General features: G+C 48.0%; 1 protein-coding gene across 1 annotated transcript in view; it reads left to right on the top strand.

Annotated features, from left to right (window-relative positions):
* Positions 1–25,051, top strand: part of RFTN1 (raftlin, lipid raft linker 1) — a 200,168-nt gene that overhangs the window by 21,061 nt on the left and 154,056 nt on the right. The window lies entirely within an intron of this gene.

Below are 25,051 nucleotides of genomic sequence, written 5' to 3'. Positions count from 1 at the left end.
GTCCTCAGCGCGTAAGGGTGAACCAGACAGGAGGTGTGCTCCCTGGTCTTGGTCAGTTGGGCTGCCGTAGCAAAATTCTCCAGACTGGGTGGCTTAAACCACAGATATTTATTTTCTTATGGGTCTGGAGGCTGAAAGTCCAAGATCAGCGGGACAGCAGGGTCGGGTTCTGGTGAGAGCTCTCTTCCTGGCTTGCAGACGGCTGCCCTCCTGCTGTGTCTTCACGGCCGAGAGAGACAGAGAGCGACCCCTCTCGTGTCTCTTCTTATAAGGACATAAGTCTTATCAGAATAGAGCTGCACCCTTATGACCTCATTTAACCTTAGTTACTTCCTTACTCCAAATGCTGTCACACTGGGGGTTTGGGCTTCAACATTTGAATTTCAAAGGGACGCTATTCAGTCCATAGCACTGGTCTAGCCCACGGGTCTACGTTACTTCAGCATCTTACAGATGAAAAACCAAGTGATCGTATTGATAGTACTTGAGGCTAGAGTGCTGGTGATAGAGGGGATGGGGTGGAAGGTTCCTTTGTTGGAAGGTATGTGTCAAGGAAGGTTTGCGATCCGCAGATGGATTTGGAGTTAGCCAGGTGGGAGGATAAGGCTTGGGAGGATGTCATCTTTCCAGGCAAAGGGAACAACCTGTGGGAGGGCCCAGAACGTGGAGACAACATTGCGCGTACGGGAAGCTATAGGTGCTTCAGGTTGGTTGGAGTGTGGCCCTTTGGGGGCCAGATGACTAAAGGTCTTAAATCTTGGACTGAGGAGTCTAGGCTTTGTCAGGAGCCCTGAAGGCTTTTAAGATTGGGCGAGGGTAGGTGACATGATCAAATTCGTGTTCTGGAAAGCCCGTTCTGGGTTTAGAATGGAAAGGATGGAAGGGGTAAAAATGGGAGAGAGGGGAGTATTTGGAACTATTGCAGTCATCAGGCAAGGGATGAAGGTGGCCTCAGCTGAAGGGGCGCCCAAGAGAAGTGGGCGGGGTCAAGAGAGGTCAGGAGGTGGTCCCAGGGATGGACTGGCAGGTGAGGGAGCAGGGAGTAGAGGAGGAGGTAGTTCTCTGGGCACCTGGATGGCCGATGTTGGGGCTACACAACTGGGTGCTCTGATTCTGCTTTAAAGCATTTTCAAATAATGCGCTCACTCCATCATTCCAAGTAGCCCTGAGAGCCAGAGGGAAGGCATTCTCTCTCTCTCTCTCCCTTTTTTTTTTTTTTTCAGATGAGGAAATTGTCTTGACAGGTAGTAAGTAGTAAGTGGACCAGAATCCAGTGTTTGAACTCTCTTCACACAGGATTTTTCTACCGCACACGAAGGAGAGCTCAGGCCTCCTGAGTGGCATATCAGCATAAAAAATAACTTTATTGGGGTGTAACTTACGTACAATAAAATACACCCATATGCAGTTGTATGGCTTGACGAGTTTTGGTAAATGTAAACACCTGTGTAATTACCGCCACACTCAAGATGTAGAATTTTTCCATCAGCCTAGAAGATTCCCTGCCCCTAACCTCTACCCCAGATAACTGCTGTCACTGTAGATTCATTCTGCTTCTTCTAGAATAACACTGGAATGTAATCATACAGTGTCTACTTTCATGGCTGACTTCTTTAACTCAGTATAATGCTTTTGGGATTCGTCCACGCCATTGTATGTATCAAGCGCTCATTCCTTTGTGTTTCTGAATAATGTTCGATTGTTTGGAAGTGCCACCATTTTTAAATCATCTTCCTGTTGGACACGTGGGCTGTTTCCAGTTTGGGGCTGTTATCAAAAAAGCTGCTACCAACATTTATGAATAAGTCTTGTGTGGACATATGCTTTCATTTCTGTTGGGTAAATACGTAAGAGTGGAATTTCTGCGTTTTTCGGTAAATGTGTGTTTACCTTTGTAAGAAGCTGTCCAACTGTTTTCCAGAGTAGTTGTACCATTTTACATTTGCGACAGCAGTATACCAGGGTTGGGAGCTTCATTCTTCACATGTGATAATTACGGCGGCGGTTTCTTCAGCACCTAGTGTTGTGTTCATCAGTTTTAAACAACCTAGCGACAGTCGTATGAGGTGGGTGGAGTTGCCTCCGTGGGATAGAGGGCTAGGTTGAGATCTTGAGTTCGGAGAGGCTATACAAGTGACTTGCCCTCGGCCACCAAGCTGCTGGTTGTTTGTAGCAGACTCCATCATCTCACTGAACGTCACCTGCACGCTGTGGTGGGTTTCAGCTACACTGAAAGGCTTCAACATGAAGACATTGAGAAGGACCTCATGGTCCATCGCACGTCGTCCTCAAGCTCGTCTTCTGTTTCTCCTCTTAAGTTCTTGCTTGTAAAACATTCCCATGACACACATTACAGTTTCTAGGATCAGTTCACATTGCCGCATTTTTTAAATTCCCGTCTTTGTGGTTTTCCTGTCTAAGAGGTCTTTAAGAGCTGACCTTTGGGATTTTTTTCTTTGACATTATGCTGACCAGGCTCATACTTGGATTTTGGCTCCCAGCATTTTAGCCTTAAGCGCTGTATATAAATTTTGGGTGGTCATGAGGGTAGCGCAGGGTGACATTCACTATTCAAAACATGTGTATCGTGCAATGAATCATCTAAGGGTCCAGGTTTTACTTCACTTCCAGTCTGGGTAACCTTATCCCTAGACACGACTGCAGGAGCAGCTGATAATCTTTGTCTCTTTAAGTTGTCCTTTTAATCTCTCTTCCCAACCGGGGAAAAAAGACTCCTCTAAAAGGATGGATCACAGTTTATATTAAGGTCTGAAAACTAGCAGGGTTAAAGTGTTTTGGGGCTAAGAGCTTGGGTGCCTAATGGTTCGTTATAAATCCTGGCACTGTTAGCCTCTCTGATTTCATGAGTGGTTCAGGGAGGTGGTAAGCAAATTCTAAAATATCATCCAAAATAATGCTAACCTCCAGAGAAAGACTGCAGGCCTTTAGAACTAATCACCTCCTTAAAGTAGTGGTTCTCTAACTTGGTGGTGAGTCAGAATCACCTGAAGAGCTCTTCAAAACCCAGAATCCTAAGCTCCAGAATTTCGTATTCATTAGGTCTGGGGCAAGGCCTGGCAATGCGTTTCTAACAAGTTCCCAGGTGATGCCGAGACTGCTAGTCTGGGGACCACACTGAGAACCTTCCAGAACTAGGTGGACTGCAGATTTCTTTGATCTGAGTGTGGATGGCAGAGAGAAGTGATATTGGTGTGATTTTTAGGTATAAAATTAATTCAGTAAATATTTGCATACATAATGACCGCTCATTTTATTTCCTTTAAGTACCTTGCAATATATTTCGAAGGAAAGGCCATAGTCCTAAAAGAAAACTACTACCAGTTGGACAGAATGATTCTCAAACTTTGCTTAAAAAATTCGCGTGGCCAGGCTGCACCCCAGACCGGTGGAGTCCCTCTTGGGAAGGCGAGCCAGACCTCGGGGTCTTTTGAAACTGTAGGTGATGCCGTGTGCAGCCTTGGTGGAGGCATGTGGGCGTTTGTGAAGGGCCAGGTGGTCTGCACAAGCCTGGGTACTCCAGCTGTTACCCTCAGGTGGGTCACAGGCACCGAGACTTTGTTTCCCTTCAGCCCTCAGAGCTGTCTGAATCTCCCGCAGTTCACCTCCCGTTCCCTGAAACCTGGTTTCTTTCCCCAGGATACTGATCAAGCATGTGACATGGTGTCGTTCGGAAGCCCAGGTACAAACAGTTGTTCTCAAACTTTAGCAATATCAGAATCACCTGGTAGGCTCGTTAAAATGGATTGCTGAACATCTACCTATAGAGTGTGTCACCTGGGGGTCTGGAGTGGGGCTCAAGATTTTGCCCATCTAGCAGGTTCCCAGGTGATGCTGCTGTTTGCTGTTGCTCCTACAAGGACCACATTGAAAACCCCTGGGCTAGACCACGGGCAGTAGCTTCCCACCAGCAGCCACAGTCCTTCTCCTGACCTGAGTCCTCCACATCTCCGTTGTAACTGAAACCCATCCGTCCCCAGTGGATACCCCACCTCCCCAGGGCACCCTAAAACCTTCAATGGTTGTCCGTCAGAAAAGCCAGTCCTTCTAGACTGGCTCCCTCCTCTCCTAGCAGTCACCCAGGAACCTACCCGCGGGTCCTGATGTGAGACCACACGTCCCTCCCTTCTGTCTTTGCAGGAAGCGTCCCCACGTGGAGCACTGCCCCCACCTCAGCCCCGAGGCTCACCGGGGTCCTCTCTCTCCTTCAAGGTCCTAGAAAAACTTCACCTCCTGCAGGCTCTCTTCCCTGAGAGCCGGGGGTGGGAGGAGGATGGATGTGGGGATGAGAGGCTGTGTGGTTGGAAATGAGTGTTTGCAGGGAGGATGCTGGGCTCAGCTGAAGGAAGAGGAGTGAGAGGTGGGTTTAGGGAACAGTTTTGTGCTGCTAACAGGTCTGTTGCCAGTGGTCAGGGGTCTGCAGACAGCCCCTTCTTGGCCCAGGGGCCTTGACTACTGAGCGTCTGTGCCCGTCCCTCTTATCCAGGGTGGAGGGGGAGGTATAGCCCAGCTAGGGGACAGTCACTTGACCAGCACGTGCTGGACATATTAGGGACCCAGTTATACCCCCAACATCTTGATAGACCTTTGTTTTCATTTACACTGCTCATCATGTCTAGCTTGAAACACTGCACCTTAGAAGCAGGTCTGTAAGCTGCACTTGGGCCCCAGTGGTCACATGGTCCAGCCTCCTCCTTGGCCCTTTTCTGGAAGCCTTTGCCTTGATTAGGTCTCTACCACCTCTGTTCCCTGCACCCATTTTCTGCTCCTTTGCCACCATTGCCTGTCTGACCAGGCCACATAGAAATTACCTAGATCTTGGGCATATATTCAGAGAAAGCTATAATTTGAAGATACTTGTACCCCTATGTTCATTGCAGCACTGTTCACAACAGCCAAGACATGGAAACAACCTAAATGTCTATTGACAGGGGAATGGATAAAGAAGATGTGGTACATATATGCAATGGAATATTACTCAGCCATAGAAAAGAGTGAAATAATGCCATTTGCAGCAACATGGGTGGACCTAGAGATGATCATACTAAGTGAAGTAAGTCAGACAGAGAAAGATATCATATGATATCTCTTGTATGTGGAATCCTAAAGAAAAGATACAAATGAACTTATTTACAAAACGGAAAGAGACTTAGAGACAGAGAAAACCAACTATGGCTACCAAAGGGAAAAGTGCGTGGGGGAGGGATAAATTGGTAATTTGGAATTAACATATACACACTACTATACATAAAATAAATAACCAACAAGGACCAACTTGTATAGCGCAGGGAACTATACTCAATATTTTGTAATAACCTGTGAGGGAAAAGAATCTGAGAAAGAATATATATATATCTGAATCACTGTGCTGTGTACCTGAAACTAACACGACATTGTAAACCAACTGTACCTCAATTAAACAAAAAGATATGACCTGGGGTTGACTACCTAGAAGGAGTGTTGATGGACTGAGCTTGCGTCTGCAGTGCATCAGGGTGTTGGCCAGGAGTGACACCTGGCTGCAGGTGCCTGCAGGTGTGAGTCCCTCTTTTCAGGGAAGCCCTAGGTAGGAATCTCTGGAAGAGAAGGGAGAGAATTGGGGGATGGGTGGTTATTTGCATTCCAGGAGGATTCTTGGTTTAAAGTGGGTTTCACCATGGGGTTCCTTTAGTGGAGCCTGGAGTGCCCTGAAGTGTTTGTTTTGCCATCCATAACGAGGTATTTATTACCACTCTAAATATGATACCTGCAGCTTTAGAACATAACCAATTCATCTGTGACATTTGCAGCTCTTTGGCAGAGCCAACATAAAGTCACTGATGTTGATGGCATATTTTTTTCGGGAAAAGCAAACAAACAAACCTTGAAGCAACACGTCAGAAGCCAGGAAGGAGGGGAGGTGGACGGGTAGAAGGAAGGCCCAAGGCAGCCGTTTATGGTACGGCGTAAGGCAGGGGGTCCCCCGTCCGAGTTGGGGGGATGGCTGTTTACATCGCCTTGACGTTGAACTCATCCCTGAGGGAGGGTCCTCCTGCTGCAGCCCTTAATCTTGATGGCAGAAAGGCTGTCTGCTTCTGTGCCCTCCCTTGGTTTGCTGAGGATGCCTGCAGACGAGGAGCTGTCACAGGGGCATCATATGGTGATGACAGTCTTATTAGTCTTGGTAACAGTAACCACAGTCATGACAGCTAATGAGCCGTGCACCATGCTTGGTGTAAGTTAATCCTCAGGGGATCCTGATTTTAGAGATGAGGAAATTAGGCTCAGAGAGGTTACCCAACATGCCCATGGTCACACAGCAACTATGTGATGGGGCTAGCATCGGAACTCAGACGTGCCTTCTTCAAATCCTTTGCTCTTAAGCAGTGTTGGCTGTCCCATAGGCCTCTCAGGTGCAGCTTTGAGGCTTGGAAGACTCTGATCTGTCATCCGAAGACCTCAGTTGCAATGGCTCTCCCTTCTGCTTTAGGGAGAACTTACCCATATGGTTTGGTGACTCATAGGTAGTGGGGATGAAAATAGCAGCTGAGGGTGATCCTGTACGGGTTGCTGCTTTAGGGAGAACTTACCCATATGGTTTGGTGACTCATAGGTAGTGGGAATGAAAATAGCAGCTGAGGGTGATCCTGTACGGGTTGCTGCACAGCTTCCTTGACTTCGGCTCAAGTAACCCTCACTGCTCTGTAGGTGATGAGTCCTATGTGTAGACGGGGAGGCTCCGTCCCAGGGTGGTCCTGTGCCGAAACGTCGATCTCCCTGCTACCCGGGACCCTCAGGATCTAGGGATCAGAAACTACGTTAAGATCACGCTGCCCGTAACCTGTTGAGAATCACCACTGTTCTTATTTGCCAAGATCACGAATCTGGGTTAATAACCTATCGGAGTGGAGTGTTGCCTTCTGTTTGTTGCTGGTTTTAAAATCGGGCTGTTTGACCTCTGGCTCAGATTTGGGGGCCAGGTCTGAACTGGGTGCGTGTGGATGGCTGCCACGCAGTCCTCGTTTTGTCAGTGAGCCAGGCTTAGAGCTTCTCCTGTGCTGAATGTAGACTCCTCCTTTGCTGAAAATAGTACAGGCGGTAGGTAGGGGAACATTTTTCTTTCCTAGAAAATCGCTCCTTGTGCCTCTAGGTTGCATTGACTTCTGTGAAACCATCTGTTCCTTCCGATATAATTTCCAGACTATTAGATTAAACAGCTTCTCCTGCCCCACTTTCGGCTTCTGTTTCCTTTCGCTGTTCATTAATAAATTGTGTGGCAGAGTTTTTCTGGAGAGGATGTGTATATATATTTATTTAATTTCAGTTTGGGCAGTGGCAATTGCTGGGCCCTGTGAATTTATTTAATTTCCTACCCGTGTTTCATTTTTGTTTTTCGTGTCTGTAATTGCTAAGAGTTGGTTGCATTTTTGTTTGTTTTTGAGACTCATGAGAGGAAGTCAGTTGCATGAGTTAGGAGTTGAGGCTCTGGTTGGGAGGTGCACTAAAAACACACCCTTCTGTTTTTAAACAGAAGAGTGGTAAGGAAATCGTTTCCCATAAAACATGTCTTACCGCAGATAAATACTGCAGAGTCTGTGGGGATTTTTAAAGATAAATGAGATAATGTGTGTGACGTGGCCTTAAGCTTTTCTGAGCAAAGCTACCAAATTCATCTTCTGTATTGTTGTTTGTTTTCGTGAACACAATGAAGCCTGCGATTAGTATTCATGTTATTGTTAAATATTCACTAATGGAGGTAATAAGATCAGATTTAAGAGGCAGGAAAGCATTCTTTGCATTCCTTCCTTAATGTAAAAACTCTCCTTGCTCTTTTCCCAGTGACTCCAAGTCCATACCAAGAAACAACACTCAGTCTTGTGTGAAAATGGGCCCGGGATGTGTGTGTGTGTGTGTGTGTGTTTGTGCAAGCAGTAAATTTCAGCAACTTAAGCCTTTCTTCAGTAAAATGAAATTCCTTGAGAATGATGGTTATCTGTCAAAGCAAAAGCAAATTCTTTTTCCTGTAGGGATTCATAAAAGCAGCACTGTAGTCGTGGTGATAATTTTTATCTAATTTGGTTAAAGCAGAACAGAAAACAAGCTAATGTCCGATGCACCCTCCTAATTATGGTAATTAGCGATGTGGCTTCAAAGAATTTTTATAAAGAGACTTTAGCCGGGGCTTGGACCAGCTTTCACTGGTGCTTCAGAAGAAAGGAGGCCTGTCGAATTTTATCTATGAAATATCATCAAATAGTGTGAAAAGGTAGGTGATTCTGCCTTCAGGTTGCCTGTCGCTGTCATTAATTCGAGAGAGTCATTTCCTCAGTTCTGTGTCTCAGACACGCCTTAAGCTGTTCTTTGTTTACAGGTCAGATCTGATACATAAAAATGAGGTACGCGGTTGGTACATGCTGGAGTCATCAGCTGCTGAGATTTTTTTCTCTTCTGTTGCATAAACATGCTTTTCAGGTGCATAGATAGGATTCATGGGGAAGAGGATACGTTCCTTTGACAGCCTTATTGGGCCCTCTCACAAGGGCAAGGGGATTATTTCAGCTGGGCATCCCGGGTGTAAATTCGGAGTTGCTTGATAAGCATGAACGCAGTGTGGTACCATATGGAATGTGTGTGGCTTTTGATGCAGGATTGGGACTATATCCCTAAGGGAGCCGGTGTACTTCAGGTGGACTTTCTTGAATGGAGAAAGCAGTCCTGTCTGACAGGGTTATTCAACAACATCAATCCATTGGGTATTTATTGATTACCTGCTCTTTCTCTGGCTCCAGACTGGGCATGCAAAGATGAACAGGATGGCGAGAACACCCCACAGAGGAACCAGGGTCTAAATCACCCCTGTCCAATTCTGTGTTATTAATGTGCTAGCTCAGTGTCTGTTTTCCCGTATCTGGAAACCGGTCCAGTGTGGCCTTAGCTTTCCCAGCGTCTGTGTGTTATCTTGGAAAAACATTTTCCTTGACGTACCATGGTTTATCTTTGACCTGGCGGGCCCTGCATGGCTGGAGCTTTGTCTGCTGTTTGGTGGGCACAGGAAAGCCCTGGAAATCCTAGACCAGGTCTGATCTGTGGGCCCACCAACCTGCAGCTTGGAAAACCCCTGGGTTAGTGCCTCAGTCACTCCAGCTTCCGGGGACTCGTCCGGGCCGCTTGGGCCTGCAGGCTGAGCTTTGGGGGACTTCACAGGTGCATCCAGGATGCCCTGGGCGTGTGCTTTCAGTCCGTTATACTTTCTTGGTGAGAAATGGTATGTTGGTCTAGAGGGAGATGAACCTATGAAAGAAAAATTAGTGCTGCTTCTTGCAGCAGTAAGAAGACAATGAGATAATGCTGGACACACGTCTGGGGCCGGGGGAAGGGCGCCGAGGGTTTTCTGCAGGGCCTCGACTGCTGGCCCCAGACGGCTGGCCCCGCTCTCCTTGTCTGACCGCTGTGGCTGCCAATCTGGAGACTGTGAATTAGCGCAAAAACTTCTTATTTCTGCCCAGTGGACTTCACACAAATGGATTAGACCAAAATAGCTAAAATCCAAGACAGCTTTTCTCTTAATACCCTTTATTTTCTTTACTGTAAGTGAGAAGCCAGAGGGGGCTTAAAGGCAGGTGATGGGGGCCAGTGCCCCAGGGAGGTGGGCCAGCCAAGGCTGTGTTCTCGGAACTGGGTGGGATCTTAGCGTCCTGAACAGAGCTTGGAGTCAGGAGCCGATGAGCGGAGGTAAAAACAACTTTACACTCAACATTTCTGTTTGTTGGTTGTGTGGCGTTGGGCAGCATGGTGGGGGCCCTCCCAGGTGGCCCCCAGTGACCCCCGCCTCCCGGCATTCTCGCCCTGCGTGACCCCCTTCCCTTGGATGTGAGAGGACCTGGTGACTGGCTTCCAGTGGGAGTGACGGCTTGGCCCTTCCGAGACTGGGTTATGAAGAGACGGTGGCTCGCATCTCCGTCTCTCCTGCTCCTTGCTTGCTCCTCCTGGGGGAAGCCAGGTGCCGTGCTGTAAACTGCCCAGTGGAGAGACTCACATGGCAGGGCGGCCTCCTGCTACCAGCCAGCGAGGGACCTGAGGACCTGAGCCCCGCCACCACCCGTGCACATGAGCCTGGGGGTCGGTCCACCCCCAGCGGACCCTGAGATCCCTTCCGCCTGAGCTATTGCCCTCAGGCCACCTCACAAGAGGCCTTGAGCCAGAGGCGCCCAGCTGAGCTGCACCTGGATTCCCGACTCACCGAAACTGTGAGGTAATCAGTGTTTGTGGTTTTAGGCCAATATGTTTTGGGGTAATTTGCTACGTCATTAAATACAGTAAGTCCTCTACATAGGAATGAGTTCCGTTATGAGAGTGCGTTTGAAAGTCCAACATATTTAGCCTGGGTACCCAGCTAACACAATCGGCTATAGAGTACTGTGCTGTAATAAGCTTAGAATACTTTTCACACAAATAATACTTAAAACAAACAGAAAATAAACATGTTTAATCTTACAGTACCTTGAAAAGTTCAGTAGTGCGGTACAACAGCTGGCGTACAGGGGCTGCATCGAGCAAACAGGCAAGGAGAGGTCGTGACTGCAGGAGGGAGAGGAGGTGGGAGATGGTAGAGCTGAAGGTTGGTCTGCAACAGGAGACGGAGGGCGAGCTGCAGTTTCACTCACGCCTGACGTGGACGGTGCAGGTTCTGGCTCCTTGCTGGGTTCAGTTCTATCTGCCCTCTTGACAAAACGATCCAGTGATGTCTGGGGAGTAGCTCTTTTTTTTTCTCGTCATAGATGACGCGGTAGCCCTGGATTGCATTCTGAGGGGCTGCCACAACCTTTGTGCACCGTTCTACGTCCGGGTCTGTGCCTCAAAAACTACCAGTGCCTCTTCAAATAAAGAAAATCCCCTTGACATTTCTGCATCGTGAATCTCTTCCGTTCTTCAGTTACTGCTTCGTCCTCTTGTCTCCATCCTTTCTCTGAGCCTCCAGTTCCGTCAGGTATTTGTTAGCAAGCGCCTCGTGTTGCACAGCAAGGAGTTCAGTGAAGTCGTCCTCTTGAAGATCCAGCTCCAGCTTCTCGCTGAGAGTCACTGAGTTGCTGTAGACCTCTTTGGATGCCTCATCCACCTTCTCAAATCTGCAAAAATCATGAACAAACCACGGGCAAAGTTTCTTTCAAACTCCATGCATGGTGACGGCCGTAACCTCACACCAAGCAGAGACGTGTTTTTTATGGCCTTGTAGATGTTAGAGTCCTTCCAGAATTGTGGCAGGATGATTCCTGACTCATCACTCGCCTTTACTGCCTGACAGTAAATAAAGTGCGACGTAAATAATATTTCTTGAAAGTCGCTGTAACTCCCCGGTCTATAGGTGGATGAGTGACATAGTGTTCAGTGACAGATGCACTGCTTTGACATTGGGATGAAAGTTGTCCATGAATGAGGGGTAGCCCAGAGCATTGTTGAGCAGCAAAAGAATGTTGAATGGGACGTCCTCCTACCAGTGATATTTCTCTACCTCCAGGATAAAGTGGTGGAAAAACCTGTTCTGGAAAGATGGAAAATGGCTTTGGGGTTGCTCTTCCATACAACAGGAAGAGAGCCCTTGGCTGTGTTTCTAAGGGCTCTTGGGTTCTCTGAATGATGCACTAAGAGAGGCTTCAGCTTCATATCTCTGGAAGCATTGCCACCAAACAAGAGTTAACCTATCCTTTGCTGCCTGGTGAACGCACGTTTGCATCTCTGAAGGCATGTAACTTGAAGGTTCGTAGGTAGGGGACTTCCTGTAACTAACACAGGCAGTTTATGTTAAAAGCCTTGCTCCTCTATGAGAGGCAGCATTGTGAGTGCACAGACTTTTAAGCCACAGTTCAAATTCAGGTTCTACCACTGATTAGCTGTGTGACTTTGGGAAAGGCACTTAACCTCTCTGTTACAGTTTCCTCATCAGAAAAGGGAAATGTAGTTTTTGGCTCCTAGCCTCTATATGTTAGGAAGACTAGCTTGAAGGGGATGGATGGGTTTTAACTGACACAATCCACACTTTCTGCCACAGTGAGTAGAAAGAAGGGACCACTTTAATAGCTCTTGGGATTCTCCCAAGCCTCTTAGGTGGCTCCCATTGGGCTGAGGACAGTTTTCCAGAGGAAGGGGCAGCTACCACACGGCACCTGGGGCATGGGTGCCTGGGTCCCTCCAATAACATCCAGCAACAGGAGTGACCCCTACAGTAAGTGATCTGCCAGGCCGGAAGCAAAGAACCACTGTTCATTTTTCCATCCTTGTCTTTACTTTGATGCCGTGAGCTGTGTCCACGGCATCTCTGATTTCATGCCGTAGGCCTTGTTGAGCAGAATGCATCTCTTCTCAAGACTAAATTCTATGTTTAAGAAAAGTCTTCTGCTTTGCCCACAGTTATTCATCACCTCAGGTAGAAATCAGTCTCTAAGCCTGGCTTCCAGCTGTGGAAGTCAAGATTTGTGACATTTAAGCCTATTGATGAGATGCAAATGCCCTGTGGTTACCTTTCCATAAGGCCCTAACACTTAGAGAAATGAATGACCAAGGAGGAGTTGAAAGACATGGGTATCCAGAGCCATGAACTGGAGAATTGTTCCTCACTGATGCCAGCATCTGGTTACCCCAGTGACCACGTCTACTGGTCAGTGGTAATGAGGTTCACTCTTCCCAAAGGGCCTTGGTTCATTGTAGGCTGTTTACTTGTAGATACAACTGGATTTTTTTTCTCCCTTTTTTTCTTTCTCTCTCCCTCCCTCCCCTCTTTTCCTTTCTTCCCTCCTTCCTTCTTCCCTACTCTAAAAATAAGCACCACATCTTTGTCAGGGTAAGAGACTAGCTCTCCTCAGTTTTAGAGTGTCTCGTATCTTCTTGCTGTTTTCACTTTCTCTGCTCTCTAGCAGGAAAATAAAATTGCATTCGATTGACATACTCTCCTGCTGGGAACCCAAGATCTATTACATCCCTTCTGTGTGCTGGTGGTTGTGTTGAAACTGTGGGAAAACTCTGGCAACCCTAGACGAGGTAGGCCCTGGCAGTTTATCCAGTATCAGGAAGGAATATAATAATTTACTCATTTTCTCCCCATTAAAGAAACACTGCTTCAAAGAGTTGAAGCTGCCGATGCCTTGGGAAGACGTGTGTGCTTTAATGGAGATGCCATTAATAATTTACTTTTATAATGTAACAGTTGCCATTTTTGTGACCAAAAATTTGTTTCAACCCCTGCTTTATGGATGAGAAGTAGGATCAATTAATATTGAGTGATGACAGCCTCCCTGCAGAGAGAAAATGGGAAATCTTGGTGTCGTCATCCGCCTTGTGACTAAGAAATAGCTTTTCTTAATTGTACGGAACAGAGAAACCCAGGGGGATGTAATTCATTTCTCTCCAGCTTGCGATGTAAATTGAGAGTGAGGGAAAACAACGACACACCGGAGTGGGGATGTGAACTCAGCCGCTGAACTAGGTCCGACTTGTAGGGTTTGCTTGTAGGAGAGAAGAGGACAGCTCCCCACCCCCCCACCCCCGCCCACCGTGATGGACCATCTCTGTCCACAGCTTCCGTACTGCTGACGGCATTCTGAGCTTCCTCCCTGGAGGGCTGGCTCCCACATCTTCTTGGGGCTCATTCCTTCCCTTCGTCCAAGTCTCCGCTAAATGCCACCTTCTCCGAGGGACCTTCTCTTACTGTCCTGCCTACGGCGGCCCCTCCCCTTGCCCGTTCACTTTCACCTGCTCCACCACCTGCTTCATCTCCTTCGAGGAATTTGCCATCATCTGAAGTCATGCTCTTGTATCGTTTGTTGTGATTTATGGCGTCCCGCAACCCTAATGCAGGCTTGACTTTGCCTTGTTCGTTGCTAAGCCTCTGAGCTTTCCTGCGGAGTGCTCTTGTTGAATGACCGAATGAAGGAATGATTAATGTAAAACTTCCAGGAATGCAGAAAATTTAAAAACTCTTGACACTGCACAGCAGCCTCTCCTTAAAGGTGTATCAACTCCAGGTGTAATACACCTAAAAAGGTGTATTAATACAGTCGGAGCTGATGCTCTGAATGTGGTTTGGTGCCATCTGTGCCAGTAGCCAGAAGTCCCAGAATGTAACCATCCATTGACATCATTCCCAGGACCTTCTGGGATGCGCCGTCAGAGGAACCTGTATGTCTTCACGGCAGTGATCACGATTTCTTATTTGTTCCGCGGCTTCTGCTTGCTGGGTTTTGAGTGCCATGAGGATCGAGGCCATTTCTATCTCATTAACTGCTCTGTCTTCAGCACGTACCACTGAGCTCCACGAGGCTGCTTCGGGGAGCAGTGAGCGATGCCGAGGTGGGGGGCGTGGAAGTTGGGGGCGGGGTTGGAACCAGCTGCTGCCTGCCGGTGCAGTGCCGCCAACAGAAGAGGGAGGTCCTTCTAGAGCGTCTCCATCTAGAGCGTCCGCTGGCAGACCCTGGTAGGAAGTCGGCCAGTGAAGGAGGACTGCTGCTTGCAGACGTCTAGTTCACAGCAAAGGCTGGGGTCGAGAAGGGGCATTGGGACCTGCGAGACAGCAAAGAAGGGACCAGCACAGTCGGCCCCTTCGCACTCTCAGCCTCCGTACAGCCTTCTGCACGTTTTTCACTCCACGTGATGACAAAACAGCTCTGTTTCTACCTAACCTGATGTGACTGCTCTTCATACAAGTGATCTCACTCTTCCATCAACAAGAGCAGACACAAAGCCCTAGTGGCACGGTGTCCTCCTCTGGTGATGGGAGTTATTTTTCTAGTTCAGTCTGCAGGAGGCGGAATATTCAGCTGGGACTGGTGGAACCAGAAGCGGAGCCAGCATTGCTCAGATGTGGATGCCGCGACTGTGGGGACTTGGCTTTTGCCCTGAGCCAACACCTCACCTGGCGGGGTTCCCTGCCTGGTGGAATGATCTAGAAATTGAAATACTGGTTCTCCCCTCCCCGTCCCATCCCCCCAGTGCCTTTAGTTTTCTGTTAATATTTACTCTTGAGCATGAAGGAACCAAGAGAAACTCCAGAGACTTCCCTGGGTTCCATCTTATGGCAATGTCCAGTTTCCCTTTGGAAATCGGGGTCTCTCACCCAAGGCGGTCCAGCAGCCACCTTCTTAGCCTCTGGTGTCTGTGGCGGTGGTCATCCAGGATGGCTGAGGTGCAGTCTCGACTTCCCGCTCAGTGAAGCCATGGCTGTGTTGTCTGGTGGCACCCTTCCTCCCTTGGGAACTGAGACCTCCAAACCAGAAGACCCAAAGTTGTGGGACCAGGGAGCAAAAATTCTTTGCCTGTTATAGGCTTAAGAGGAGAGGCGCCATCCCTCCTCCCAGCCTTGATTGCTAGAAATAGAACTGATTCCCCGTCCTGCGGGAGTGAACTCCAGCTTGTCTCGATGTCTCCCACCTGGCTCCACAGGGAGGGCTGGACCCATACATGGTGGTTTTTTTTTTTTTTTTTTTTTTAAAACAATGTACAGCATTCTGCAAGCACAGTCGTGGCTGAGGCTCTTTGGATAACACTGCACTGCATGGTGAATCAGTGGTTTAAAAATTGCAATGGATGGAAGCCTATGTTTTTCCTCACCTCTCCCTGAGAGTGCTTTAAAGTGGCCATCAGACGCCCATAGATGTCCAGTCCAGCATCACTCATCCCCGCAGGGCTGGCTGCCTTCCTGGCAGTGTGCTGGCATCTTTCTCACGGCCCCAGGATCAGCCTGTGTTTATCTTGGAGAAAGGGGGGCAAGTAGCAGCAGCTAATTAATCAGAGGCTGTTGATCCGTCCATCGCCCTGCACGTTGGGGACTAGCCCTGGTGGAGTGATTGAAACCATGAGCTTTGGTGGAGCAGAGATCTGGGCGTGAGACCGGAGTGAGTTTCTTCGCCCCTCAGGGTTTTAGTTTCTTATCTGTAAAATGGTGATATATTCCCTGGGGCTGCTAGAATTGAATAGAGTCCTCAGATGAGGTGCTGGGTAGCCCCATAGGTGAGGCTCAGGAAGTGGCAGCCATTTTTATCACATCAGTACAAAGAAGAGTCCATTCAGAATGTTGTCCAGCTTCCCTGGTGGCGCCGTGGTTAAGAATCGGCTTGCCAGTGCAGGGCACATCGGTTCGATCCCTGGTCTGGGAATATCCCACATGCCACGGAGCAGCTGAGCCCGTGCACCACAACGACTGAGCCGGCACTCTAGGGCCCGTGAGCCACAACTACTGAAGCCCACGCACGTAGAGCCCACGCTCTGCAACAAGAGAAGCCACTGCAGTGAGAAGCCTGTGCACGGCAACAGAGTCAAAGAGTAGCCCCCGCTCGCCACAACTAGAGAAAGCCCATGCAGCAATGAAGATCCAACGCAGCCAAAAAAATGAATAAAGTTAAAAAAGAAGAAAGAATAGAGTCCAGGAGAACCTGACAGGATTTACTGCCCAAGATGGAAAAGATTTAAGAGGCTTTTTGGGCCTTCCTTCCCTTATCTGCAAAATGAGGTGGTCTGTCCTTGCTGATCCCTGTCCGGGGTCCCCTCCGCCTTTAGGATGGTGACAGATGGTGGGTGGGAAACTGCGAGACAGAACAGGGCGGGTGTGGTGCCGCCCAGACACGAGGACCACAGGCTTGCGAGCAGAGCTGCCCCTCAGAGGTGGAAGCCTCTGGGTGGGAGAAACTAGTAATGCTTGGTATTAGTAGGGTGTTTGCAGGAATACAGAGCGCCTCTGTGGACCGTGTCTCATTTAGTTGTTCGATAATTAGCAGCTTGAGTCTTACTGGCTTTATCAATAGGTGTGATAAGCAGATGATCGATTTTCAGAAATCTGGTGCCTTGCAGCGCCCCACGTTGACCCAGTGTTGTGGCATCTTGCCCAGTTTGGGGAGCCTGAAGGCTTTTACTCCAGCCAGTGGTGGTTGAACTGCCTCAGCTGAAGGAGCAGACGGGGCGGGGGGGGGATTGCACCTGACGTTAGGATGTGTGTGGGCACACGGGTGCTGGGAAATGGGTGTTATCGGATGAGGATGCTCATGGCCGACACTGATTTCCCAGGAACACTTAGGAGGGAGAGAAGCTGAAGGTGACCCTGTGCGGGTAAGGAAGCCGAGGCTGCTGGTGGCCAGAGCTCGCCCAGGGCCAGTCAAGCTGGTGGCGCCAGGTTTCTTGGCGACTCCTGGGCTCGCCATGGCCCCACGTGGGCCACATTCCTCGGCTTTTGGTCACCGAACATTGTGTTAATTACGCCGGCTTCAAACGGCCCCTCCCTTGTAATTAGGAGAGCAGACGGTGGGCCTGCGAAGGTCAGCATGTGCTGGGACAGAGCCCGCTTCTGATTCAGACAGGAAGTCACACTCACCTGGAGCTGGACAGGGCAGAATTGCCTCTGCCGTTGCTGCGCTTCCTCCCCGAGCCAGGCCTGGTGTCCTGCCGCCCCAGGACGGCCCAGCCGCGTCTCATCCGTGCATCCCGCCGGACCCACATCAGAAGTTCCTGGAACCCTTTGGGCCTCCGTAAGTTCTCCCTCTGCTTTCTGGACTCCGTCGTCTGGGGTCTTGTTCTGAGAGCTGTTTAAGATCTGATCTCTTCTCACAGAATGAGGACGGGACGGAGGCTCCAGGCGCTGGTTTGTATCGGCTCCTGTGGACGTCCCCACTGCTTCCATGTAGTCAGTGTGTGATGAATTCCTGGGTTTCATTTCTTGGTCACGGGGAGGCGGAGGGCTATGCAGGAAGGATGTCACCTATCTCTGTGGCTCCCTGTCCCAACCACACTTGTTCTTTTTAAGGCAAAATCCCAAGTTTCATAAACAATTATAACACTCCTCACGTCAGGCAAAAAAAATGTGACTTTCCCTCCTCAACTCCAAGGCGATTGGTTTTTGTTTTTGTTTTGTTTTGTTTTGTTTTGTAACAGCTTAAACTCCTTACTGCTGTGTCAGCTGTTAGGGAAATGGGAAGGAAGAGAAAAGGAAAACACTGAGTGCAAGAACCATAAGCACGAGATACGTGTCCTCCTCATGCCAGAGCCTGCAGTGAGGTCCTTGTAGAAAGAAGAGTGAGGCCGTTTCTCAGGCTCTTATGTATAAAATAGGTAGAACAAGGTCCTGCTCTGTAGCACGGGGAACTCTGCTCAATGTCCTGTGATAAATCATAATGGAAAAGAATATGAAAAGGAATATGTGTATGTATAACTGAACCACTTTGCTGTACACCAGAAATTAACACAACATTGTAAATCAACTGTCCTTCAATAACACAATTAAAAAAAATTTTTTTATTAAAAATTTTTTTTAAAAAGGCATTCATGTGAATTTCCCAGGGTCACCTTTTTAAAAGGATGGTTTCTTTCTAAACCACATCTTAAGACCTTTCAAATTCAAAGGAAGAAAAGAAAATGTTTAAAAGTCAAATATCCTACTTTTTGGATATAATTTTTGGATCGAATTTGTGACATGGCAGAGCTGTGCTTTTTATGTATTTTGCCCGTTTTAGAATTCTTAAGGAACTTGGAATAACCAATTTACTGTGCATTTGTTCTGGTCGAAGAACTTTTATGAAGAAGTGATTTAAAATGGAAGCACAGGGACTTCCTAGGTGGCGCAGTGGTTAAGAATCTGCCTACCAATGCAGGGGACACGGGTTTGATCCTGGTCTGGGAAGATCCCACATGCCTCGGAGCAACTAAGCATGTGCGCCACAACTACTGAGCCTTCGCTCTGCAGCTACTGAAGCCCGCACGCTTAGAGCTCATGCTCCACAGCAAGAGAAGCCACCGCAATGAGAAGCCCATGCACCACAACGAAGAGTAGCCCCCGCTCACCATAACTGCAGAGAAAAGCTCTCGAGTAGCAGCAAAGACCCAATGCAGCCAATAAAAAATTAAATAAATAATATTTAAAAAAAAATAGATAACCAACAGGGACCTACAGTATAGCACAGGGAACTCTGCTCAATATTCTATAATCACCTAAATGGGAAAATGTATAACTGAATCACTCTACTGTACCCCTGAAACTATCACAACATTGTTAGTCAACTGTACTCCAGTATAAAATAAAAGGTTAAAACAAACAAACACAAAAACATTTTTCAGTAGGAAAGTGAGGTGCAAAGAGGCTACGTAACTCGTGGAGGGAGACACAGCTTTCATGTCATGAGGCTGAGATTTGAGCCTTGGCTGTCTGACTTCTAAGACCACAGTGGTAACCACTGTGAACACTGTCCCGTCCTGCACAAAATGGGCTATGACATGTGGCTCAGTTTTGCTTTTTAAAAAGATTTAAGGTGGTATATGGGCATTACAGGCTTTGATTTATAATAACACATTATGATTTGTCTTTGTGATTTTTTAAAAAGCAGAGTTTCGATCATAAACTCAGTCCTTGAGTATACCTTCTTCCTTGAAGAAAGACCAGGCACATTAAAATGGTTTGCCTTAATGTATGGTTTCTGGGAACAGATGTGAAAAGTGGGGACCACCTGAATTCTTACGTTAGGTGTAGCATATGCGAAACAGTCCAAAAGCTCTTTTTCTTTCCTGACCTTACTTTCAGCTGTGACATAGGTTCCACACATATTGAACATAGTTATAAAGCTGCTTTAAAATTCTTGTCTAACTTCCAGGTCAGTGCGGGATCGGTTTTCATTGATTGTCTTTTTTCTGGAGCATAAGACACGTATTCGATTGATTTTGAAATAACTTTGGGTTGTGTCCTGGGCGCTGTGACTGTTATGTCATGGAGACCCTAGATTCTGTTATCATCCTCTGATGAGTGTTGATTCTCCTGTTTGTTTTAGCAGGCAGTGTATGTAATTGGATTCCAACTGGGAACTCTGTTTCTTGGGTGGTGGCTTCAAGTCTCAGTTTGTTCTTTAAGCCTTAACGGGGCTGGTTGGAGAGTACTTCACGTGTGCTTGGTCCAGGGGTCAGCCAGGGACACGGACACAGTTTATACTCAGAATTTGAGACTGCCTTCCTTTGGCGCTCTTCTTTCTGGGAGTCCCCCTTCATATTCCAGCAACGGAAGTACCCCTGGATTCTGTCTTCTGTTTCTCCAAGCCAGTAAGACTGTGGGTTCCTGAGTTTTAGTTGCCCCTGTGGTATAGACCTGGACTTGACCTTGGGCTAAGAGCCATAAATAACAAAAACTTAGTGCACTACCTTTCTTCCAAATAGTGACTCCTCTTCAGTACCTGCCTGCGTTAGCTCTCTCTCCAGTGCCCTCAGATAGGGCTTTTTGGTTTTGGGGTTTTGTCTAGTGCTTCTGGTTGTCATCTGCAGGAGAGTCGATCTGATAGGAGCGTCTTCAGTGATACAGGAGAGGAGCTGGAAGGACAAATATCAACATGTCCATTTTAAAGATGGACAGATGAAGGCACTGAGGGGTCCCATGTCCGAGCCTGTTAATAATGACTGAGTACAAGTTCCTGGGTCTGTAGCCTGGTCCTCTTTCTTCTTTTCTGTCACTTCCCATCTACTTCTCTCCTCACGAGGACTGGCTTCGCAGTTGTCCAAGGGAGATTTCTTTTCTACTTCAGTGCCATTGGAGAGATACCTGGGACCCTCCTGTTGATTCTGATAAACTGATCGTTCGCGGAGGGCAGGCACTGTGGTGTGTGGTGGACAGGGTGTGTTTTAGGGTCTCTCATGGATCCAGGTTCAGATTTCACTCTGCTGTTTGCTGGCTCTGTGACCTTGAGCAGGTTAGCTCCCCTCTCTGAGTGCACAGCAACATGGGGTCACTGTCAGGGTGAAACGCGATGCTGCATCTGGAGGGCCTGGTACAGAGTAGACCTTCAGGAAAGGTCTCTGTGTCGACAGAAAGAGTCCTTGGAGTGTATTTTCTGTGATGCATCATCCCATCTTCCCGTGGGGCTGGCCTTGGCTCTGCATCCAGGTGTTGGTGATGTGGGAGGAGGAAGAAGGAAAAGCGTCATGTTCAAGGTGAGCAAGTACCTGCCAGGCCCAAGGTCACCCTCCCTGGAAGTCCTCGGCAGGGGGTGGCCCAGACTGGGGGTCTGTCCTGAGTTCCTCTCCGTGGACCCTGTTCCCCCACTCTCCCTGGAGCCACACTTCCATCCCTTGGTCCCTGGGCCGGGCTTGTGTTGAAGGCTGTAGACGTGCCTTTGCAGGGCCTCTCAGCGTTGGCATGCTTCTCTGTCCCTATGACCAGTGCGCAGGGTTTGCCCTGCCCGGATAAGTGTCGCAGCCTTGCAACTGGCTGCTGCTGGCAAGTCCTGCTGTTGTGAAATGCTTAATAAAAATGATACTGTCATGGAGTACTTAACAACAACATCGCAACAGCGACTGCCAACTCAGATGGCATTTACTCCGTGCCAGGCACTGAATGAAACACTTTATGTATATTAGCTCGTTTAAGCTTTGTAACACTCCATCAGCCTTGTACTGTGGTTATACCCGTTTTACAGGTGAGAAAAGCGCTAGGGAGTAGCACAGCTGGGATTTGAACCCAGGTACCCAGCTCAGAAGCTGTGCCCTCGGCCACTTTGCTGAACAGATTGTTTTTCACGTGTAGCCAGGTGGGTACCAGTGGGGGATGGACCCTGTTATTCTTTTACTTACTTGGACCGGGAGTGGGCAAGGAACTCAAGGACTGTGAGAGGCCTGTTGCCAAAGGAAACCACCCCCCCACCCCCCCACCAACGGCCTGCCGTCGTTGTGGTTCAGGCAGGCCTCACGGTGGGAGGACACGCCAGCCTCCTGCCGGGGGAGAGACACTGCATGCTGGCCTTGCGGGGCAGCCACAGGAAGGGGAAGCTCGTGTACCTTTTTCTGTCTGCGTCTGATTATGTGGCATTTTCTGGCTCCGTCATAAAGATTTAATCTCTCCGTTGTACTGGGGCATTGGGGCCTCTTCTAAGTCATCTTTTACGATTGGTGAAAATTGGCTCAGCTGGAATTGGCCTCAGCTAGTCGCAATTTCCTTACCATTCTGAATCAGAGATCTTATTTTAGCCTTATCTTTTTTTTGAGTCAAGTTTTGTTTTGTTTTGTTTTTAAACAAATGCTGAGTTGTATGTGAAGCAATGCTTCTTTTTCTCCACCCCATCACTCTGCGTGGGCTGACTTAGGCAATGAGCATCTAATCAAAAGATAGTAAAGATACAAAAAACATCTGAAAAGGCATTTTGTGGATTGGAAAAGAAAACACTGTGACAGGACATGGGGAATACATTCAATAGCCGTGGGGTGTAGACAGACAGCAGCTAAAGGAGCCCTGCTTATCTACAAGTACTCTGTACATCAGAAATTAACGACAGCAAGGATTTGGAAAATCCTGAAGATAAGTTTCCAAATGAAAAAGATAAAAAGCTCGTCGCCTGGAAGGGAATGAGGTCTGAGCCACATAAATTAAGCTGACAGAATTTCTAGAAAGCGAAAAGTGTGCTGAGGCATTGGCCCTCTGTGGCACAGAAATACATCTCACCCGTTACTGTTCCGGGGGCTGGAGTCTCCATATTGATGTTTCTGTGTTTTGAGTAAGCACTTCCTGAACGCTCCAGTCTCTGCGTCTGGCGGGCTTGATTTATGAAGAAAAGATGACGGTCAGGAATGAAAGGTTTGCTGAGGAATTAATTTGGCTTTGGTAAGCGTGTGTGCAGTGTCATCTGCAGGCTGGTGTTGCTGGCGTGTGGGCAGCGAGGGGACTGAGGGGGCAGGATGCTTTCCAGCCCTTTCCTGTGGTCAGTCCCCGCTCTGTTTGCTGTGAACAGCTCTCATCCTCCTGACTCCAGAGGGTGGTTGGTATTTTATCTGAAAACCTAGAATGGGCTTGAGGTCCAGGTCAGAAGGAGAGGAGGGGACAGCTGGTCCCCTAGAAACTGTCTTCTCGATGGTGTTGATCGAGTGAGTAGAAAGGAAGAATCCGCTACATTCCTTCGTGGGCTCCTTGAGCCATCAATGGGGACATTGAGAGTCAATGTCAGAGGTCTCTTCAAGCTTTGTGATTCAGTCAATGTAAGTGGATGAATGCAGAGAATATTTTACATATATTACATCTTTAAAATAGAGTAAAATACTCTTTTTCGTGACAAATTTTGAGGTAGGAATGTGGTCCTCAAGTAGAGGTTTATTCCTTTGCCGGTTCGGATGGCGGGATGATGGGCTTTGAAGGGGTTCTCCACTGCGAGAGCAGGACAGGCGAGGCAGAGAGGCTGGACGGTGAGTCTGGGGAGAGATGCAGGATCGTATAGCCCCGTGTGCGTGGCACTCAGGGGCTGGGGCTCCAGAACTGGGCGTAGGAGAGCCATTGCAGAGTTCAGAGCCTGAGTGTCATGGAATGCTGGGCTCACCCGTGGAAACGTGAGCTAAGTTCTGCGTTTGCCTTTCTGTCTCCAGAACCGTTGACGCACTGGGAGAACCAACTTTGGGATCCTGTCAGGGTGGCCTTGAGGGCCCTTCCTTTCTCCTGAGTCTGCTCTCCTCACCTGTGAGAGGAGTTTGTGTTTGTTTGTAAGGACATGATTCCATTACTTTTATATATTCATCTTTCTCCTCTCTTACACCTCACTTTGCATTCTCCACCCAAAGTGCATCTTTCCTGGGAACATGGGGCTCCATTGTTGGCAAGATGCAGACACGCTCAGTTCACCCTTCTGCATAAAATGTAGTGAAACAAAAAAGGTTGGCCGCCCTGACAGGCGTGTGCGTGTGTGTGTATGTGTAGGTGTGTATGTGTGTGTGTGATAATTTTGGCGATCTTATGGTTCTGAAGTTTTTAGCATCCATAATTGACAGGGGTGCTAAATTGCACCACTCATTAGAGTGTGCAGTTTTACTAAAAAGAAGGCCATTACCGTGTACTTGTATTAAGCAGAGGAGGGGAAAAGGAAGATGGCCTTTCTTATAAGTCATTATTAAGTTTGGAACTGTATCAGAGTTTTTCCTGTTTTGTTTAATCACGCATTTTGTGTGTGTGTCCTTCTGAGTCGCCACCTTCTGTTGGGGACATTTTTCCCCCGGCTCAGGGACTGCCTTGATGAAAGCTTTCAGGAATCAAATGGATAAAAACTGAACACATTTGTCAGGACTCTTTTCATTGTTCTGCCTTATATGTTTATTTTGTGAACAACACAGTAAAGAAAAGCCCTGTGAAATATTGACTTTCTTACCTCAGTGGCATCCTTGACTACTTGCCATCTTTTGTTTGTTTCAGCAGATTTCCAAGGTGACTGCTGAAATTCCCCGAATATTCCAAAGATAAAAGGAAAAGGGCCCTTCATTGTGTTTGCTGGGGCTCCTTCTTTTCCCATATTGGGACTGTCTGGTTTAAAATCATCCCTCTCCTCTTGTTGTGTTAATCTTTAAAAATGATTGTTGTAAATCACTGTGATGGGAAGCAACTTAGAAGAATGGGAGGCAGTGGGACTGAAAACCAGGGGACCTGGGATGCCTTCTTCTCTCGAAAGTTGACGTGCGAGTCACTAAACCAAGCCCCGGTTTCCTGGATCCGTATAAAACAGGCTGGCAGACTTTTTCTGGAAAGGGAAAGATATTAAATATTGTGGGTTTTTTGGGCAATGTGGGCTGTCTCACAGCTATTCAACTCTGCCCTTGTAGAGTTGCAAAATGCAAAAGCAGCCCTATACAGTATGTAAACAAATAGGTGAGGCTGCGTTCCAATAAAAATGCACAAAACCCGGCCATGGGCTGGACTTGACCCCTGGTTTCAAAGATGAGGAATGCATATCGCTTTATGTTTCCTAATAGGCTTATAAGGGGAAGATTAAGTGTTGTCATGAAAGCACTTTGTAGTTTCAGGCAAACTCATGATCCCAAGAACAGCAAGAAAAGCCATATAAAATACATTTAAAAAACCATTCTGTTTAAAGGCATCTGAGAGGCGTTGAAACAATGAGGACTTGGTGGGGGTTGGGGGGGGGTGGAGGGTGCTGCGTCTTGGTGCTGAGAAGATAAAGATTAGAGTTCAGGACCCGTCTGGGGAGGCTGGGAGGAGTGAGGACACGGTGAACACACGAGACCCTCAGCTGAGAGCCGAGTCCTAGGGAGAGGGGTAAACCAGTCCTTCACTGGCTCAGGG

Source organism: Hippopotamus amphibius, chromosome 6, assembly GCF_030028045.1.
Source record: "Hippopotamus amphibius kiboko isolate mHipAmp2 chromosome 6, mHipAmp2.hap2, whole genome shotgun sequence".
Lineage (NCBI taxonomy): Eukaryota > Metazoa > Chordata > Mammalia > Artiodactyla > Hippopotamidae > Hippopotamus > Hippopotamus amphibius.
This window is presented reverse-complemented; position numbering and strand designations above follow the sequence as displayed.